Source organism: Phyllostomus hastatus, unplaced genomic scaffold, assembly GCF_019186645.2.
Source record: "Phyllostomus hastatus isolate PE091 unplaced genomic scaffold, TTU_PhHast_1.1 phas_contig_196, whole genome shotgun sequence".
NCBI lineage: Eukaryota > Metazoa > Chordata > Mammalia > Chiroptera > Phyllostomidae > Phyllostomus > Phyllostomus hastatus.
In genome coordinates this window covers 16,578,532-16,585,858 of record NW_025333709.1, presented here as the reverse complement: position 1 = coordinate 16,585,858, position 7,327 = coordinate 16,578,532, and the positions used below count along the sequence as shown (strand labels likewise).

At 38.3% G+C, this 7,327-nt stretch overlaps 1 pseudogene; it reads right to left on the bottom strand.

Moving 5' to 3' along the window:
- Positions 1-600: 600 nt before the first annotated feature.
- Positions 601-1,490, bottom strand: LOC123815888 (annotated as a pseudogene).
- Positions 1,491-7,327: the final 5,837 nt, after the last annotated feature.

Below are 7,327 nucleotides of genomic sequence, written 5' to 3'. Positions count from 1 at the left end.
TTATAATAACTGCTCAAAGACACTGAAGAAATGGAAATGAGAACATAGGACCTAGATTCCAGTTGTTGATCTGTAACAGAGCATGTCTTCCTCACACCCGCTTTATGATGCTATTGTTTTGGCAGAGTCCTTCCTGCAGTTTCCTTTGGTAACTTAAAATTTCCCCCCTTTCTCTTAGAGGTTTAAATTTAATCTAAGTTACTAATGCCATATTTAAATGCTATCCTTAATTTTGATGTTTTTTAGAAAATAAGCAGAACTAACATTCCTATTGAACAGCTCAAAATTGTTACAGACTCTGAAGGTGTTTTATTTACTTATTTATTTATTTATTTTTGTATTTCAGATTTTTTCACTTCTTCAAATTTGTTGTTTATCAGGAGTGGCTGAAATGAAAAATATAAATGAGTCCCACCATCACCATGGAAATGGCTTTGAGAGAAACCTGGTCAGGTGAATATCATTGCTTCCCATTTTCAACCAGTAAATAGTTGCCATTGATAAATAAACAGCCAACGAGTCTGTCAAGAATGCTCAAGATATGTTATATAATACAACATGCCTGTTCACAGGGTGTGGGGAGGGAGACTATGAAATAATTTATGTGAACTTCTCGATTTCATTATATAAGCACAAAAGCACCATCCGTGTGTCTGAGAACATTGGACCATGCACCCTTGAAGAAAGCTTTGCTCCTTCATCACAGAGCAATCTTTCTCAAGCAGTCAAGTGTGCCTGTGTACATGATATCAGTTCCTTTGCCCCCTAACTGCATCATCATGTGGCAATGAACAGTGTCAAATGGGTGAGAAGTCAACCCAGACATTGCTGTGACAGACTGTGCAATCATCCAGCTGATGAACATGTAAGTATTCTTGGGATCTGGGAGCACTCCTTGTGCAGTGTCACAGGTACCAAAGTAGGCAGCTGGGTCGATGATGATACCTGGCACAGACACATTAAAGCCTTGGTACAGACCCTTGATCCCATCAGATTTGTAGATCTTAACCAGGTAGTCACTGAGGCCTTTGAATTCCCTTTCATCTCCAGCTTTGCCCAATTGGCTGCTAGATGGGTACAGGCAAAATCAAGAGGATACACAAATGCAAAAAGATGGCCCCAGTAGCACCACCTGATGCCAGATTTCCTGCAAAGTAGCACCAAAACTGTGTTTTCTTATCCACACCACCCAGGAAGATCTACTTGCATTTATCTTTGAAGACAAAGTTGAGAGCCTGGGTGGGGAACTATCTGATCACATTGACCAGATTACCACACCAGAAGGACAGGACTCCCTGATCCTTAGGGATACAAACTGTGCAGTCTGTAATGCCCTTGTATTGCTTCTCTGGGCTGACTTGCTTGCTGGCATGCTGCACTTGCAGCAGCAGCCTGGCCCGCTCAATGGGTGCTACCGCTGTTTCAGAGATGGCCTTGGCCACTCCACCTGCCAGGAAGTCCTTGGCAAAGAACACAGCATCATCTGTCATGTCAGGAGTGAGAGAACACAGAACTAGGTTCATAACTGGCTGCAACTCCAGGGCTCTGAATGTGTTATATTTAATAGAGCCATGGTTACTACATGTTAATAGAATAATTTGAATAAAACAAAGAAAATATGCTGACAACACATATTTATTGTACTCTTCACAGGAGAAGATAAGCCCTGGCAGGGCAGCATAGTTGATTAGAGCGTTGTCTCGATACACCAAGGTTGCAACCAAGATTACAGGTTCTATCCCTGGTCAAGGCACATACAAGAAGCAACCAATAAATACCCAAATAAGTGAAAGAACAGATCTCTCTCTCTCTTTCCCACCCCTCCCCTCTTTCTCTGAAATCAATAAAAATTTAAATAATTAAAGAAAAAAAAACTCCAACACTCTGTTCAAAAGAAAGGAAAGTAAGCACCATGGTGTGCAGTTAGAGATGTAACATGGGTGACTTCGGCTCCCTGCAATGAAAGCTGAACATCTTTGAGGAACGTGAAGTGATACAAGCAGCAATGACACACGAAACAACGTGTGGAAAGTATTGCCCCACCGCCCTCTGTGAAAGCACGTGCTCATCATTGTTTTCTTTGTAAAAGCGAGAGGAGACAATCAACACATAGGGACAGAATGTAGTATTAATAGTTTATTTTTTCAGGCTTGTTTCTCCAAATAAGTATTTTTTTAACATGGTAAACTGTACTTATTACTATGCCAATGCTGTTGAGATTTTCACATTGTTCTTTCCAAGTACAAAGTGCAGTGATGCTGAAAACACCTTCCAATTCCAAACTTTATTGTAGATGCACTGAGTATGACTACAATACCTTTGGCCTCTGCAACAAGTTACCACAAACTTTGTAGTTCAAAACAACACAAATTCAATTTCTTACAGTTCTGGAGGTCAGAGTTCAAAAATAGGTCTCACTGGAGTCAAGGGGTCAGCAGGGCTAGCTCTTTCTGAAGCTCTAGGGACAACCCAGCATTCCTTGGAGCTTAGCTCCATTCCCCCTTTCTTCAAAGCTAGTAGGTTAGCATCTTCACATCTCTCCTCTTTCTCTTCCATAGTCACATTGCCTTTTTTAAAATTCTGACCTCCCGTTTCCTCTTTTTAAAAATGTATTTATTTATTTATTTTTAGAAAGAGGGGAAGGAAGGGAGAAAGAGAGGGAGAGCAACATTAATGTGTAGGTGCCTCTTATGTGGCCCCCACTGGGGACCTGGCCTGCAACCCAGGCATGTGCCCTGACTGGGAATCGAACCGATGACACTTTGGTTCACAACCCGCGCTCAATCCACTGAGCTACACCAGCCAGGCCGTTTCCTCTTTTAAAGGCCCTTGTGATTATATAAGTTCCATGAGGATATTAGGACTGAATAATCTAGATAATCTTCTTGTTTCAAGATCTGTAACTTACATCTTCCAAGTTGTTTGTGCTACATGAGGTAAGGTAGTCACAAGTTTTGAGGATTAAGATGTTTACATCTTTGGAGCCAGTGCTCAGTCTGCACATCAAGTTTTGGTAGAACCAGATGACCTCGCTCAGCAATTAAATTCTCTAATTCTATATATTCACCAACATTTTTATTGGTACATACAACTACTTACTTATTCACCCATGTAGTCATTAATGTATTCATTCCTTCATTTATTCATTAGTCAACAAACATTTATTCTATAACTATTGGGTGTGAATCCCAGAGCAAGTGGAATCACAAAATTAATTAAAAAAGAAATCCGTACCCTTGTGGAATTGCATCTTTTGATATAGCTCCTAAATTGAATTCATGTATTAGTTATCCAGTATGTGCAAAATATAGTCCACTTACAAATAAGTAGACACACTCCACTTTCACTTACTGGACAAGCATATAATATATTGTTTTCATTGAAATCATAGTTATTATTCCAGAAGTGAATTGTAAGATAGTGTAAGGAGCTATCCATGGGGATATATCATAGAACTGCTAAGGTTAAAAACATAAAGGGAAGCCTGTAAGAGTACAGCATAGGGAGATACGCTGAGCAATTGACAGACCGCTAGGGTGTCCGTAAAATTAAATTTTACCTGTTAAAAGAATAAGATCTTTTCTCTCTTCACTCAAGGGAGATTAATTCAAGAATATGCATTTTACACATGTTCTTCACTTCTCCTGATAAAATAAAAGTGCTAAAAGTTGTCACCTGGGGGTGGATTTTACTTTCCTTTTTGTTCTTTCTCCTGAGAAGAAACGTTTTGCTTCACTTCTATTACACACAGAATAGCATAGTAAGCATTTTTATTTGGATTCCTGGTGAAATGATTTAACAAATGTTCAATTAAAGAATATGTGTTTTTTTAATTATTATATCAGCATAGACAGCAAATTCCCTCTGCTGTTAATAATGTCCAAAGTTAAGCAACAATCTGGTAATGCCACATGAAAAAAACCTGACAAGTCACTGAAAGAAAGAAACTCTCATTCTCCATAGACAGCCCCAAGAACTCCCATCTGGCCTTGGGCTCCCTTTCTCCCTTGTCCAAGTTTCTGTCTCTCCTGGAGCTACCACGCATTTTTATCATAGCCACCGTTCGCGCTTCTCCTGGGATACTGAGAGATGCTTCGTGTACCGCTTCAACTCTGCACAGCATGAGCTGTGCTTTTGGCTTCTGCTGTTTTAACTTCAGGTTAAAATACTGCACTTTGAAGCTGCTCCCGAGACACTGAAGTAGCCTGTTGAGTTTGCTATGAAGCATGAGCTTTGAACTTCCTCTGAGCTCTTCTGCTTCCTCCAAGCCATCCTAAGCGTTTTCCATTCTCTTTACAATTAAATGAAGAAGGCCTGATGAAGTGATTTGAACTTTGTGTTAATATGTATTATTGACTTTATGGAATACCACTTTCAGAAAACATTTTAACAGGAGCCATCGATACCAAAAGCCTGTGCCTCAAACATCTGTGGATTAATGTGTGGCATATCTGCCTGCAACATGCATTTTACCTCATTCAGATTTAGTGTACTGTAAGTAACTAAAACACTGCTTTTGTATAATATTATTGAATAGGATATACAATTTCTGTTGGGTGTTTTAAAGCCAAGGCCCCAACAACAAATAAATGTTGTCCTTGTAAAAGCATATTTAAAAAATCACTTAGCTCTAGAATCCTCCCTACAGAATCCCACAGAAAACAAATTTAACTCATCTGCTGTTAAGGATATATCTGTAGAAGTTTAAGAAATAACTGCTTAAAAAGATGAGAATTCAGCTTTGCTGGACCGTCTTTCAGAGTCTCCCATCATTCATTTGTGTTGCTGTCAGACTTGAGCTTGAAATGGAGAAAGCAGAGGTTACTTTTGAATTCCATGTTCCTTTCCACAGCAGGAAAAGATGTTGAGAAACAGAGGCATGACAATAAAAGCTACAAAAAATGGATGCTGTTAAGAGAAAAAAATGCTTTACATCCTAGCCAGTATCAATCCCACTTGTGACAACCATGGTTGCTGTGAGAAATAGTACAGACCAAGGTCTAGATACACGATCAGCCTGTGAGACTTCGATGGGCACTACAAATTACCTAGAGCCACGCCCTCAGAGTAGAGATGAAGACAATGAGGCATGGAGAAGATAAAGGGGTTTCTCTTGAATCTCTCATCTCCTTGGAAGAAGGAGGTAATGCGCAAAGGGCATTAATGAAGAAATCTTTTTGTTGCAATTCAAAACTTCCAAACTGAATCAGCTTGAGATAAAAAAATAAAATAAAATTGATCAGGTCATGTAAGCAAATCGTGAAATGAGTAGAGGTTGAGCCACACTGGGGTGTGACTGGAAATCAGTACTTGAATGCAGTCAGGCTCTCTTCTCCCTGCATCCCACGTCAGCATCGTGCTCTCTTTATATGAGCATCACAAATATAACAGCAGGTGTCTTGTTCTTTGATTGTAACATCCTCTCACCTGCAAATTTAATTCCCTGTTATTCCTGTTTCAGGACTCGAAACCATAAGAAAGAAGTCTAGTTGGTTTGGCTTGAGTCCTCTGATCATACCTTGGACCAAGGAAAGATGAGATAATTTTTTCCATTCTGTGTAGCAAAGAAAGAAACAATTTTTTAAGGAAAATAAAGATGAGAGGGTGTCGGGCATAGGGAACAAAAGCTCCACCCCTAGGCTCTGGGGTGTAAGGGTAGCCAAGGGAGAACACTGGGTTTCTGAAGGGCGTGTGCTTGCACTCTAGCCAGAGTGTTTTATATCCAGCATGTTCCAGTTTGTCTGCCCAGACTATCCATCATAGAAATTAATTTTAATAAGGCTGTCAAATCTGCTGGGGTTAGAAGGATCAACTCTTTCTTAAGTTATCCTTTTTAAAAATTTCATTACATGAAACCTAGTAGCTATATATTATTATATGAAATAATAGGTGCAAATAAGTGAAACGATTATTTCAGATTGCATCAAATTACCTGCTTCCAAGAATGGCCTAATTTAGATTTCTCCCTAATTGCTCTTTTTTCCCTGAGACCACATTTGATGCTTTCTTCAAAAAGATCATTTTGTCTATTTGGTGGTATACATTAGGAACATATTTAAATGAAATAAACCTATTTCTACTGTTCATATATAGACACTTTGTGACAGAGTGTCTTATAGCCTTTTAATTGCCAAACAACAAACTGTTGCTTCCCGCAGGCATGCACCTAATGTCTACAGGAACCCAGCAATCCTCTGAGCTGGGTGGGATGTTACAAAGGACAGGCCCAGTGTTTTGGTTATCCAACTACCACTACATACTAATTATACCAGTGTCTAGAACATTTTTTGATTTATACAAGAAAATAAAAATTAGTTTGATATAGCTGTTGTTTTGTGAATAAAATTTGAAAGAGAGGAGAAAAAAAGCTGTCTGACTTCTACTCTCCAATGAAATGTAGGAATATAACAAATATGGACATTTATTAAATATATTTGTTAGACATATATTGTATAAAGATGTATATATGTGTGCATGTGCATATTATATATAACATGTACATATATGTATATACTCATATGTATATATGTATATATTGATATATGTATATACACACACACACACAAAAGAAGCTTACTAATAAGATCCAGCTTTAGACCCAATTAGTGAACCTGAGTGAACCCAATGCAGTTTTAATTATGAGTTCTACTTAGGAAGAGAAGAGAAAGCAAATTTAGAGAGGTGCTTTGTGGATGTAATCTGTGTTGTTGACAGTAACACTGATACAGGTATCAGGACCCTTCATCCTCATTCACACTTACAGCTCTGTTGTATTACAGGGTAAAAGGGAAAAATTAAAGAAAAAGGCTCACCAAAAATTAACCTTGGAATATTTTATTAGTCAAATTGTGTTTACTATGTCATAAGAAACTGTTTTCTTACCTGTTCTTATAGAGAGAAACATTCACTAACATCTTACAAACCAAAATATTAGGGTAGCTTCTTCAGTCATGTCTCAATTCAGTACCTCTCGTAACCATAGCAACCCACATGTATAAAGGAGCAAGACAAGATGCTCCTAATTCTGTTTTGTGTAAGTGTACTTTCTGATATCAGATATGCCACAATTTATAGCTCCAGCAAATGATACATGTCATATTATTATTTTCAAATTATTTAATTATTCTTCTCTCATTTGAAATTACAATGAAAGCAATGGAGACAACAGATTATCAGCTGTACTTTGGTTTAAATCTTTCCATCTTGAATATTGTGTCTGTGTTCTTGTAACAGACAAAATATGCCACCTGAAAGCTGGACCTAGTATCTCCACAGAGTTTTGTGAAACTGCAATTCGGCCTTCTCAGACAGAGATAGAACACACGAA